Raw genomic sequence first — 15,408 nt, forward strand, 5'->3', positions numbered from 1 at the left:
AGATTATCACCCCTAGATTAATGGCAAACATTCGTTCAAACCAATCGATAGTGGATCAAAACCAAAGTATGATCAATACAAAAACACAAACTTAAACAACATGAGGATTTCAATAAGTTACATAGCTTGTAAGCTTGTCAACAAAATAAATGGACCTATAAATTAAAGATAGTAGAAACACTTAAAAAATGACTAAATTTCAACGTGAGATATTTTTGGAAAAAATTATTTCAAAGAGAGAGTTTGTATCCATAAGATACTAAGAGTGTTAAATGATATACAATGGGTTATGTGTTCACAAGAAAAAAATATCAATGGGTGTGTGTATCATAAGATATTCAACCATAACTCATACTAGGGGTAGAAAGAGGCATTAATATCATTGACCCGACCTCCAAAGTTATGTTATGGTAATCGAGTCTAAAAACTTCATTATTTTTCAAACTCATTGAAACTTAAAACATACATCGCCATTGAGATCGTCTCACTGAGAGATTTCCAATGATATAAATTTTTTGAAATAGTGAAATCCATATCATGAGATATGGTTGTTTCAAGTTGGGTGTTATGAAACCAGCTCAAGAAAAGATAGAAAAGATAGATCAACGCCTTAGAATTCAGCCTCTTCGAGGGGGCAACCTCCTTTACATTACATAAATGAACAATTCTTGGATGATACAAATGACAAAACCTCCTTTCTATATATAGGAGTCTAAGGAGTCACAATATAATCCAGCCGACCTAACAATAATAATATAAAGCCACAAAAATAACAATAGAGGGATTGTATGGGGCACAAAAATAACAATATGGGGGTAATAGGGGCACAACAATATAAATAGGGGGTATAACTACAATAGTAATGGGGTAATCACTAGTATTATAGGGACCCAACATGCCCCTCTCCTTCAAAAAAGTGTTGTCCTCAACGCTTGAGCAGTTCTGGATACTTCTGCATAAAATTCTCATCCTCCCATGTGGAATCTTCAGCGGATAAGTTCTTCCACTTGATAAGATACTCTGAAATTGATCGATTTCGTAGCTGTCGAGTTCTTGTTTCTGTGATTGCTTCCGGTTCCAATATAATTTTTCCTTCCTCGTCAAGTTCTGGCAATATTGTTTGAATTGGGAGCTTGTCACCTATAACCTTATTTAAACATGAAACATGGAAAACTGGGTGCAATCGAGAAGCTGCAGGAAGCTCCAATTTGTATGCCATAGTACCAATCTTTTCCAACACCTTGTACGGACCATAATACTTTGGTGATAATTTGTTATCCTTCTTAGCTTGCTTTAGGGACATTTGCTTATATGGTTGTAGCCGTAGGAATACCCAATCACCTACATCAAAACTTCTTTCACTGCGATGTTGATTTGCCTATTGTTTCATTCTATTTTGTGCCAACACAAGGTTATCCTTTAAGAGTTGGAGGACTTGTTGTTGATGTTCGATGTGATGTTCCACTGCCTGAACCTTAGAATTTTCTCTTAAATATGATGTGATGGATGGTGGTTGATACCCATAAAGTGCCATAAATGGGGTCATTTTTGTTGCTGTATGGAAGGAAGTGTTATACCACCATTCAGCTAGAGGCAACCATTTGACCCATTGTGTCTGTTTATCAGATACAAAGCAACGAAGATATCCTTCCAAACATTTGTTTACTATCTCAGTTTTCCCATCAGATTGAGGATGATAAGATGAGCTATGAGCTAACTGAGTACCAAGACAAGAAAATAATTCTGTCCAAAAATTTCCAGTGAAAATGGGATCTCTGTCACTTACAATAATCTTTGGGTTTCCATGTAGCTTTTGAACTGTTTCCATAAATGCAGTAGAAACTGTACTGGCTTTAAATGGATGTGATAATGCACAAAAGTGTGCATACTTGGTAAGTCTGTCAACTACCACCATGATGACACTCTTTCCCTCAGACTTGGGTAAACCTGTGATAAAATCCATTGAAACCTCCTCCCAACGTTGGCTTGGAATGGATAAAGGTTGTAATAGATCTGGTGTCTTAATTGTTTCAACTTTATTTTGTTGGCAAACCAAACATTCCACCACAAACTTTTGAATATCTGATTTAAGGCCATCCCAAAAAAAATTCCTTCTTAACCCTGTGGTAAGTTTTTAAAAATCCTGAGTGCCCTCCTAAGGGAGAAGTGTGCAATTCCATAAGAATCTTTTGTTTTAGTTGGGAATTCTTACAGAGGTATAAGCGATCTTTGTACCATAACGAATCATTTTGCCAGCTAAATGTATCAGAAGTACTGGAATCTTGTTGTAGCTTTTGAATAAGTGCCCACACTTCTTCGTCGTTCTTCCATTCCTCCCTTGCTTCGTTTATCCAATCTGGCTGGATAATAGAAATGGCACACAACAATGCTTCCACATCCTCATCCTTTCTTGAGAGTGCATCTGCCACCACATTTTGCTTCCCTTTTTTGTAGATGATTTCAAAGTCATAACCCAACATCTTTGTGACCCACTTTTGTTGCTCTTCAGAGGATAATCTTTGTTCTAAAAAGTATTTAAGGCTATCATGATCCGTTTTTACCTTGAAGTGTCTTCCCATTAGGTAGGGTCGCCATTTCTTAAGTGCATGGAGTATTGCCAACATTTCCTTCTCATAAATAGCTTTGTTTAAAAACTTTCCCTTGATTGGACGACTTTCAAAAGCAATGGGTCTTTCATCTTGCATTAGAACAACACCAATTCCATTTCCTGAAGCATCACATTCCACAATAAAGGTTTTTGTGAAGTCCGGCGTAGCTAAGACCGGTGCTTGGCACATTGCCTCTTTAAGATGTTCAAAGGCCTTTGTTGCTTCCGAAATCCATGAAAATGAATCTTTCTTCAATAATGTTGTTAGAGGTGCTGCTATTCTCCCATAATTCTTAACAAATTTGCGATAATACCCTGTCAACCCATGAAATCCTCGCAGATGCTTTATGGATGTGGGGATTTTCCATTCCTTAATGGCTTTAATTTTGCTAGGGCCTACCTTAACTCCTTCATGAGATACAATATGACCCAAATATTCCACCTCCTGGACTCCAAAGAAACATTTGGATCTTTTTGTATATAATTGTTTCTCCTCCAATAGTTGTAACACCCTGTCAACATGTTCAACATGATCCTTCCAAGACTTGCTGTAGATTAGTATATCATCAAAAAATACTAACACAAATTTTCTAAGGAATGGTTTGAAAATTGAATTCATCAAACCTTGAAATGTTGAAGGTGCATTGGTAAGGCCAAAAGGCATGACCAAAAATTCATAATGGCCCTCATGAGTTCTAAATGCTGTTTTCGGAATGTCTTCAATCTTCATTCTAATTTGATGATATCCCGAACGAAGATCCAACTTGGTGAAGTAAATTTATCCATGCAATTCATCCAGTAATTCATCAATAACAGGAATGGGGAACTTATCTTTAATAGTGAGCTTTTTGAGCTCCCTATAATCTGGACACATGCGCCATGATCCATCCTTCTTGTGCACCAATACTACTGGAGCTGAGAAAGAACTTTGACTCGGTTGAATTATACCAGCCTCTAGCATTTCTGCAACCATACGTTCAATTTCACTTTTTTGGACATATGGATATCTGTATGGCCTGATGTTTGGCGGAACACTTCCTGGAATCATATGAATAGCATGATCATGATCACGCATAGGTGGGAGACCTTTGGGAGTCTCAAATACCTTGGAATGATTGTCCAGGACTTTTTGGAGATCTGAAGAAATAGATGATTCCAATGTGGAAACATCTAGCGAACATAATTGTGCAATTACACCTCTTTGCTCCTTTTTTAGAAGCTTTGTCATGCCATTAGAGCTGATTGTCTTTCCTAGTTTCCCTGCAACACCCCTTAATTCATCCAAGAATTGTTCATTTATGTAATGTAAAGGAGGTTGCCCCCTCGAAGAGGCTGAATTCTACTACATATCATCTTTCTTCCACATGAAGATATCCAACACTTATGTGAGAAGTCATCAATAAAAAGGAAAAAAATATTTGTTTCTAGTAGTGGAAGCTACTGAGAAAGGTCCACAGACATTAGAGTGGATCCTTTTTTAGATTGCACACACTTTGTTGTCTCGATCATGGAATGTGGATTTTACGTACTTCCCCAAGGTACATCCTGTGCATACATCTTGTTGCTCAAGTGTTCATTTAGGGAGGCTAGTGGCTATTTGTTGTATAATATTCAAGGTTCCATGATGAAAATGGTTGTCTTAGGCACTAATGTTCACCTACATCGCGGCCCTGCACTTTCTCTTCCTTAGTGCTTAATGTAGCAGAATATTCCGCCTCTTCGAGGGGGCAACCTCCTCTACATTACATAAATGAAGAATTCTTGGATGAATTAAGGGGTGTTGCAGGGAAACTAGGAAAGATAATCAGCTCTAATGGTATGACAAAGCTTCTAAAAAAGGAGCAAAGGGGTGTAATTGCACAATTATGTTTGCTAGATGTTTCCACATTAGAATCATCTATTTCTCCAGATCTCCAAAAAGTCCTGGACAATCATTCCAAGGTATTTGAGACTCCCAAAGGTCTCCCACCTATGCGTGATCATGATCATGCTATTCATCTGATTCCAGGAAGTGTTCCTCCAAACATCAGGCCGTACAGATATCCCTATGTCCAAAAAAGTGAAATCGAACGTATGGTTGCAGAAATGCTAGAGGCTGGTATAATTCAACCGAGTCAAAGTTCTTTCTCTGCTCCAGTAGTATTGGTGCACAAGAAGGATGGATCATGGCACATGTGTCTGGATTATAGGAGCTCAACAAGCTCACTATTAAAGATAAGTTCCCCATTCGTGTCATTGATGAATTAGTGGATGAATTGCATGGATCAATTTACTTCACCAAGTTGGATCTTCGTTCAGGATATCATCAAATCATAATGAAGATTGAAGACATTCCGAAAACGGCATTTAGAACTCATGAGGGTCATTATGAATTTTTGGTCATGCCTTTTGGCCTTACCAATGCACCTTCAACATTTCAAGGTTTGATGAATTCAATTTTCAAACCATTCCTTAGAAAATTTGTGTTAGTATTTTTTGATGATATACTTATCTACAGCAAGTCTTGGAAGGATCATGTTGAACATGTTGACAGGGTGCTACAACTATTGGAAGAGAAACAATTATATGCCAAAAGATCCAAATGTTTCTTTGGAGTCCAGGAGGTGGAATATTTGGGTCATATTGTATCTCATGAAGGAGTTAAGGTAGACCCTACCAAAATTAAAGCCATTAAGGAATGGAAAATCCCCACATCCATACAGCATTTGCGCGGATTTCTTGGGTTGACAGGATATTATCGCAAGTTTGTTAAGAATTATGGGAGAATAGCAGCACCTCTAACGACATTATTGAAGAAAGATGCATTTTCATGGACTCCGGAAGCAACAAAGGTCTTTGAACATCTTAAAGAGGCAATGTGCCAAGCACCGGTCTTAGCTACACCGGACTTCCCAAAAACCTTTATTGTGGAATGTGATGCTTTAGGAAATGGAATTGGTGCTGTTCTAATGTAAGATGAAAGACCCATTGCTTTTGAAAGTCGTCCAATCAAGGGAAAGTTTATAAGAAAAGCTATTTATGAGAAGGAAATGTTGGCAATTCTCCATGCACTTAGGAAATGGCGACCCTACCTAATGGGAAGACACTTCAATGTAAAAACAGATCATGATAGCCTTAAATACTTTTTAGAACGAAGATTATCCTCTGAAGAGCAACAAAAGTGGGTCACAAAGATGTTGGGTTATGACTTTGAAATCATCTACAAAAAAGGGAAGCAAAATGTGATGGCAGATGCACTCTCAAGGAAGGATGAGGATGTGGAAGCATTGTTGTGCGCTATTTCTATCATCCAACCAGATTGGATAAATGAAGCAAGGGAGGAATGGAAGAATGACGAAGAAGTGTGGGCACTTATTCGAAAGCTACAACAAGATTCCAGTACGTCTGATACATTTAGCTGGAAAAATGATTCGTTATGGTACAAAGATCGCTTATACCTCTGTAAGAATTCCCAGCTAAAACAAAAGATTCTTATGGAATTGCACACTTCTCCCTTAGGAGGGCACTCAGGATTTTTAAAAACTTACCACAGGGTTAAGAAGGAATTTTTTTGGAATGGCCTTAAATCAGATATTCAAAAGTTTGTGGCAGAATGTTTGGTTTGCCAACAAAATAAAGTTGAAACAATTAAGACACTGGGTCTATTACAACCTTTATCCATTCCAAGCCAACGTTGGGAGGAGGTATCAATGGATTTTATCACGGGTTTACCCAAGTATGAGGGAAAGAGTTTCATCATGGTGGTAGTTGACAGACTTACCAAGTATGCACACTTTTGTGCATTATCACATCCATTTAAAGCCAGTACAGTTTCTACTGCATTTATGGAAACAATTCAAAAGCTGCATGGAAACCCAAAGATTATTGTAAGTGACAGAGATCCCATTTTCACTGGAAATTTTTGGACACAATTATTTTCTTGTCTTGGTACTCAGTTAGCTCATAGCTCATCTTATCATCCTCAATATGATGGTCAAACTGAGATAGTAAACAAATGTTTGGAAGGATATCTTCGTTGCTTTGTATCTGATAAACAGACACAATGGGTCAAATGGTTGCCTCTGGCTGAATGGTGGTATAACACTTCCTTTCATACAGCAACAAAAATGACCCCATTTATGGCACTTTATGGGTATCAACCACCATCCATCACATCATATTTAAGAGAAAATTCTAAGGTTCAGGCAGTGGAACATCACATCGAACATCAACAACAAGTCCTCCAACTCTTAAAGGATAACCTTGTGTTGGCACAGAATAGAATGAAACAACAGGCAGATCAACATCGCAGTGAAAGAAGTTTTGATGTAGGTGATTGGGTATTCCTACGGCTACAACCATATAAGCAAATGTCCCTCAAGCAAGCTAAGAAGGATAATAAATTATCACCAAAGTATTATGGTCCGTACAAGGTGTTGCAAAAGATTGGTACTATGGCATACAAATTGGAGCTTCCTGCAGCTTCTCGATTGCACCCAGTTTTCCATGTTTCATGCTTAAAGAAGGTCATAGGCGACAAGCTCCCAGTTCAAACAATATTGCCAGAACTTGACGAGGAAGGAAAATTTATATTGGAACCGGAAGCAGTTATAGAAACAAGAACTCGACAGCTACGAAATCGATCAATTTCAGAGTACCTTATCAAGTGGAAGAACTTATCCGCTGAAGATTCCACATGGGAGGATGAGAATTTTATGCAGAAGTATCCTGAACTACTCAAGCGTTGAGGACAACACTTTTTTGAAGGAGAGGGGCATGTTGGGTCCCTATAATACTAGTGATTACCCCATTACTATTGTAGTTATACCCCTTATTTATATTGTTGTGCCCCCATTACCCCCGTATTGTTATTAATGTGCCCATAGAATCCCTCTATTGTTATTTTTGTGGCTTTATATTATTATTGTTAGGTAGGCTGGATTATATTGTGACTCCATAGACTCCTATATATAGAAAGGAGGTTTTGTCATTTGAATCATCCAAGAATTGTTCATTTATGTAATGTAAAGGAGGTTGCCCCCTCGAAGAGGCTGAATTCTAAGGCGTCGATCTCTCTTTTCTATCTTTTTGTGAGCTGGTTTCATAACACAACACTTCAGAGCTTCTGTTGTCATGGGAAATGAAGGGTCTTTTGTAGTTGTTTGGAATTTTCAACCTGGTTGAAAAAAACGAATTTAAGAATTTGGCAGATCTGGATTTGAGTTGAAGTGTTGTGTATAGTGGCCAGGCAATCATGGGAATACCCAATGTGGCATTCCATCCACAGTGGGAGAGAAATCTAGCAGTGAAACTGAGTTGTGGAAAGATGTGCCAGAATTCTCAATTGTGTCACTTCCACACCTCTTCTTTTCTTTGGATTTTACACTGTATTGTGTATGTTCCATCTTTCTGCCCACCTTCATATAAAAATTTATTTTTTCGACCCATATTGTAGTTACTAGATTATTAATTCTCATGGACCTTGCTTTTTTTCCACTCACATTCATGGTCGCTAGAGTAGAGTAGTTGTGAGAGTCTTCAAAAACTTGGAGACAAGCTTGGGCATTCCTTACCCATCATCGAAGCCTATGCAAGCTATTGGGAGTCCTTGGAATGGTGAAAATTGGCCATTGATGAAGGTCAAATATAAACTAGAAGTAGTCCCCTTTCATAGCCATTTTCCAAAGCTTCATTATTGAAGGTCACAAGTGCTAGGGGGATTCTTAGTCCTCCTTTTTGTCCAGCATCTCCCTCTTCAAAGTGATGGGATGATATGGGCTAAGGGATTGAATGAAAAACACATGAGGGAGTTGAGATGAAAGCCTCATGTGGAAGCAAATGGTTATTGTTTGTACAATACACTTGACAGTTTGAAAATGCTCCACAAACGCTACCTCTAGCTCTTACAAGGTTTTGGCGATGATGCTCTGGCTTTTCCTGTTTCCCTCTCTCTGTCAAATCCAAAACAGATGAATCACATTATTCGTAAAGAACCAAACTGTGAGGTGTATCTAGATCCTTGGTGCTCACAGTTTTACCTTGTGTATAAACACACATAATTATTGAAAATGATTTGTTCCTACAGGAATGGAGATCCTCAACAAAGGTACAAATATTTCGGTACCTAGTCCCCAAATGGGAGTTTTCCATTTTGATTGGGCTATTCTTTGGCTTCATTGCAGCCTTTGAGAACCTGGAAACACCAAATATTGCAGGCTTTGAATTCCATATTTCATCTCAATTGATATTGCAGAACAGGTACAGACTATAGTATGAATTATCTTTACATTGATAATATAATTTACATGCCCTATTTTTCCTCAATTCAAAGCATTAGGATTAGCTACTGGTATAGTCAATCAATATTCTTAGCTCCATCGAATAAATGGGTAGTGGAAAGTCTAGACTTAAATCAGGAGATTAGACTTAAATCAGGAGATCATCATGGTGAACAATATTGTAATTTCGATTATCTAGTATAAATTCTATAATACAAGTAAATTTTAATTTTTATTGTTTGATGGAATCTATATTGCGAAATTGTATTGAAGGTGTAAAATCTTCACCATACCTTTAAATTTGTAGTTGATAACAATAACCTTATTGGAGGTGTTTTAACAGTTACACCCCCACCAATAGCCCACAAAATTCATGAATTTGTTTTTCAAATGAATCAATAGCGATGCTCATGTCAGATATCCTTAATCTAGAAAAAAATGTACGGATTACAAGAGTTGCCATTATTCACATGGTACCCATTTGAAGAAGATTTTTCTTGTCATTAAATATGATATTGATGTCATCTTATGTATTATTAAAATAATCTCTTAGAATTGATATCTTGAGAGGTTTATTAACCATCTATACAAAGTATGCCTCTAAATTAATTTTTGTAGTTAATGTTAGATAAGGAGTATCAGGTCTAATTTGAGACATTCATCATGATGTCCTTGCCACTGAAAGCATGATCATCAAGAAGTTAAGACTTTGTTAAGTAGCTTGGATATTATCCATCTCCTTTATGATCATGGTGGATATAAGGGTTCATGCTAGATATAAGGACAAGTATGAGGACTACTTGAAATTATCCCCTACCCTAAAAGTGTTCTCCCACATTTCGGGACAAGGTTGAGTTATCTACATTTTTATGAAGTTATCATTCTCATTATCTCTAGAATAGTAGAACACTAATATCTCCAATGAAGAAGGATTTTTTATTACAGCTAGGGTGAGAATTTATTATTGTGGGTTTGTTAAATTTTGATTAACATGTTATTTTCTTAGGAAAGTCATTTCAATGATCTACATCAACCCATGAAATAGTATCAAATACATCATCTCATTGATAGTAACTGAATAAAGAACATACATAATAAATGAGGAAGACAAGCCAAGACAATAGAAGACAAGGATATGACTCAAGCCAGGGAAAAACCCCGATATGGGAAATCCCTTGACCAAATATTCTTATAATAAATATCAAATTACCAGCAGAGAGAGAGAGAGAGATAGAGTACAAGAATTCACAGTCAAAATTGACTTGCTAGTATAGAGATCCAATAGTAAAACACTTAGATAAATAGACTGCTCAAAATGCAAAGACGATGAAAAACTGTTGTAGAAGCTTGATCAAGTTAGGGTTACATTGAGTCCACCATAGTCTCCCTTAACAAGATCAAAATATCTCCTTTTGACTGCTTGAATCTTTGTGAGAACACCTGTCACTCTTTTCTGCTCTTCACATCCTTTCTCCATACTGTTATAGGCCTTCACAATGACCCTACAACAATCTCATTGCTACAACAAGGAATATAAATCTTCTAACCAAATAAAATACCCCTAATCATTGTGCTTCTCCTTGGAGTGATTGCGGCAAGGGTATGTCAGCCTACCTAGCCTTCTCAGCCCACTCAAATAGTCCCTCCACCTGACATATATCCTTCCCTTTATAAAACCGAGGTATTCATTGAAGGGAGCAGCATGAGGTTGGGCATCGAAACCAAAGAAGCATCTGTTATAAGATGTTGATAAGGTGTGTAGGGAAGAAACACCCCCAAGACCATAGTGAACTGAGAACATATGAAGTGATTTTTTCTCATCATAATAGATGGCTGGTTGGATTAGAGCATTTGAGCATAATTTTTTATCTCATGCATGACTTGTTTTTCATTCTGTAGTTTGAGAAATAGTGAGCATGTTTTTATAATATCCATGAATTATTTGCACCACTTACAGTGTGACATATTTGTGTTTGGATGGTTCTATCAAGCCTTCAGGACAATTTCACATTGTAAAATCCTTCAATTCAGACACAACCATTCATGGTCTCCTCCTAACAACACATGGTGAGTCAGAACAAACATTTCATTTTTATAATGTGAAAGGTTATTCATATGACAACAATGTTCAGTTACAATCTTCTAAGTGCATTGGATATTATGCAATGCATTTGGAGCACTTGCTTTAAATCTAACATTAGTAGATATAGTAGTTGTTGTGGAGTGCGATTGGAGCCTGATGAGAGATCATCAGGTATGTGGTATGATGTTTTCAATGTTCATGTTTTATCCAATGCCTCATGGATCCATTACAAAAAATTGATTTCTATATAGGTGAGGATGGTTGGAATTCATACAAGAAAATATATTTTATCCCTCAAATTTTTATTCAGCTTTGGATGAAAATTTTCCCTCTCTGCTTGGATACAAAATTCATACAAGAAAATATGTTTTATCACTCAAACATTTATTTAGCGTTGGATGCAAAGTTTCCCTCTCTGCTTGGATGAAAAATTCTTAATTATAGTCTGTCAATGGGGGAACTCTACGCAAGAATTGTTGAAAACTCAAGATGTTGTTTTCCTTTTGACTGAATAAAAATTCTCCCTACCTTCATTTGTTGAGTGAAAGTGAACACCTGGAATAGTTACAAAATAAATATTTTTGATCCCTTGATTTTTTATTCGTCTGGCTTGGGAGGCAAGATTTTCCCTTTTTGATTGGAAAAACTCTTAATTTGGATCTGTCTATGGTGTAAGTTATAACTTATCCAAAAAATATTGAAAAATCAATATGTTTATTGCTTTTGACTGAGTAAAATTACTCTCATACGTTCTTTTAATGAGTGAAAAGTGAACATTAGCATAGCCTTTCCTTGGATGATGTCTCTTTCTAGACTAAGTGCATCTTCTTTGAGTGATTTCTCCACTGTATAGAACTGATGTTCTTTTTATATTGGATATTATGATTTCTTATAATTGGAAAAATTAGATATTTTACTATCAAAAGATCAAATGGAGGCAACATTGCCCCTATACCTTTGGTTTTGATAACCTCAAAAATATAATGCCTAATTCAAGTAACCCCATGATGGGAAGCGAGCATCAAAAGAAAAAAAGGCTCTGTGATTTAGAAAATTATTAAATATCCTTAATTTGATTTGGGGCATGCATAGAAGCAGGTTTTGTGATTTTCCTTGTTGGTCGAGTTCTATATAGGAAGGCCAAGTTATATTGTTATTCAATGCTTGGTATTTGGATAAGTGGGTTGAGTTCCTCATTCCCTACACTGACTGAGTTCACTGTGCATATTGGACCAATTTTCTCTTTCTTTCTCAGGTTACCATGACTCCTATTGTTGGTCGTCAATTTTTTTCTTAAGTTGGGAATATTATGTGTATTGTGACAGGGAATTTACCTCCATATATTAAGCTTCTATGGCAGCATGTAGTGGGTGTAATGTTATCATCTTAGAGGCAACACTGAGAGAGCCATATCAATCTTGAGAAGGGGTTGTAGTCCATTCATATAGTTGAGCATTCTCTTGAGGATGAGTTGTTGATATGTTGTCGTTGTTTACTTCCTGTAGTTGATTATGAGTTCACTATATTTTGGCATTTTTGTGCCAGTGTATATATCTATATACATCAAGTTATATTTCCTTGTATGCCTTGTATGCTTCATGCTGATATTAATATTGTTAATGTTAGAACTATCATATAGTTTATCGGTTTGCAATGTAATAGAAAAAAAAAATATCAACTATCATTGTGACTATTATCTAGTTCTATACTGGCTGAGTAAGGATGAAAGTTATTTCTTTGTTTTGAAGTGTTCTTATGGGAATATATTCTTATCACCATATGTTATTTTAAACCAAAACCCAAGAAATTCACCTACAACAGTATCATTAGGAAACTGATTGACAAAAGGCTTCACATGGGGAATTTAAAACAAACTCGAGAAATACAATACTTAAATTGGGAGATTGCCAAGAGGGACTCTTACATCCCTCTGAATTCTTTTATCACAATGCTAGTTGACATGATTATTCAAATAATGAATTTAGTTATTGTGATGCATTAAATTGTGACGGTTAGAATGGCTGCTCATCCCAACCTGACTATGACTTTTGTATGATCAGAATGTTTTTGAAGATCATCTTCTTGCTCATGTTGTCTCTCTAGAACAGGGCCACTAGAGCTTTGAACATCTCCCTGGTTATCTTCTTGTTTACCAAGTGAGGTATCAAGTAATTATTCACACATCCATGATGACCCCTTAATCTCATATGTCCTTTTTCATGGGCTTCCAACTGCATTTCATCTATTGGTTGTTGAATCTCGTAATCAACAATCTCCTAAATGCCATTCTCCTTCAGCAGTAAGGTAACCCATGCATTTTAGGGCAGGAAGTTAGATGCTTCATACAACGTATCCTCAAATATCCCATCTCTTGATATAATTAAAAAATATATCATGTGCTAAGTCCTTTAGACATAAGAATAAAAATATTTTGTGTGAAAAGTACTTCAACACCCAAGAAAAATGGTTCATCTTTGCCAAACCTCTGAATAGTATAGTCACCCTCTAAAAAATGATTTCCACTAATTACTACTGACTGATTTGGAAAATTGTTGTTCTATACAACCTATTGGCTCCCATAAAATGTGACTACTGCAAGCAACATGTGCCTCCCGTAGACTCTACTGTATGACTCACCTATTTCCTGCACCCTCATATAGCCTTGGTAGTTGCACCCTGTTCCCTTGTAATCCCATGTTTGCTGCAAAGTGTCACGACACTACTGCTAGTGAATGGGACCACTGGTAAAAATGAGTATGTCGATTCCTCCAAAATTTTCACTCTAAAATCATTGAGATCGATGAAAAATAATATATTGATCTAATGCAGATCACAACATGGCCCTCTGTAAGAAGATTCCAATGGTGTAAAATCATAAAATAATGTTGGGTACTTAAAAAAATGTGGAAATAAAGACACTATGGTTAAGTAGACAACCGATATGAAAAATAGACTGACCACATGGTAAAGAAGCAAAATTTAAAGGTTGACTGACTCCTGAGTTTCTTCAAGGAATATTTATGAACTATAGTAAACTTGTAGAGTGATGGTAGTGGTTCTTTTCAGTGAGAACCTTGTTGTTTCACCATAGCATTATTCTATTGCTTCCTTCTGCATGAAAAGTAGATACACTTATAATCAACATATGGAACCTCAAGCTATTTTTTGTTTGGAAGGATGGCCAATGGGTTGAATGGAGAAATTTAAACATAGAAAAGGTAGCACATGAGGTAGGGGTTGCCAGTTAGTTATCTTTTCCTATTTTTTCTTTTTGTTGTCCTACAGTAACTGAATGTTCATTTTCTATTTTTCATGAAAGCTAAGTTTAATTGGTTTCATTTATCTAGGGCGACATTCCTTTGGGGAAGTGATAAAAGGCTGAAAAATAAGAGACATTCAGGAAGGAGAAAAGAAATTAAAATTGGCACAGAGTTCCAAATGTAGAGGAAGGTAATAGAGATCAAGAGCTGAGTGTAGTGATATCCTCTGCAAATGGCCTCAAATCTTTGGTAGTTAAGATCTCCATAGAAGGCAGAAGTGCAATGAATAGCAAAGCACTCCATGCAGAAGAGACTGAAGCCTCTAGGTTTCATGGGCTTCCTCAGCCAGTAAGGAAGAAGAAATTTATGGATGTAAGTACACATTATTCTACAGATAATATGGTAAATAACTCTCATAACGGTAAGCCTACAAATAAAATGGATAAATACAAGACAATGCTAGGTCATAGCCAGAGTGGATTAGAGACCAAAAAATTTGAATGTATGAAGGCAAACAAATCCACACTCCCAAAGCTTAAAGAGATGAGATATGGAAAGGAAGGTCAAAATAAGGAACAACCTGAAAAAGATAAGTCTTATGTTGTGAACAAGGAAACTATAAGGAATACTACAAGTTATGAATTTTTCATGGGTCACAACCCTGCCATCAACATTGATGGCAGAAGGCTAGGTAGAAAATTTGTAGGAAGTGATGCTTCATATATATTTTCTTTTGTAGAGGAGACTCATAATCCCTCACCTTTCACCCATGGGAATCCTTTCTCTGCAGTAAATTCAGACTAGGGATCAAGACAACAATCATCCAGATTAAAGAGCTCATGTCAATAATCATAAAACAACATTCTTTGACGGAGAGGACATCCAAAGAGAGAGGTCCCCTAAACATAGTCCCAGACCACATAGAAGCACACAAATCTAATCGTATATTTCAAACTTCTGACAAGGTATGCAATCTCTGCTCTTTGCTTGATGAGGTTACTTCTGAAAGATATTTCTCTTTATCTTGGGACAACAAGTGGGCTTGTATGTTTTGACTCGATATAACTTGAGCTTGTAGGAATTAATTATTAGAGAGTACCCTATTGTAGAGGATGCTCTAACTTGAATGAATTCTCACCAATCTACTGTATAATCTAATATTTTCAATAAAGGAGTGGGTAGAGGGGCTTCACCTTGTTG

Source organism: Pinus tabuliformis, chromosome X (assembly GCF_031772625.1).
Source record: "Pinus tabuliformis cultivar Carrire ecotype Pingquan chromosome X, CPIR1, whole genome shotgun sequence".
NCBI classification, from domain to species: domain Eukaryota; kingdom Viridiplantae; phylum Streptophyta; class Pinopsida; order Pinales; family Pinaceae; genus Pinus; species Pinus tabuliformis.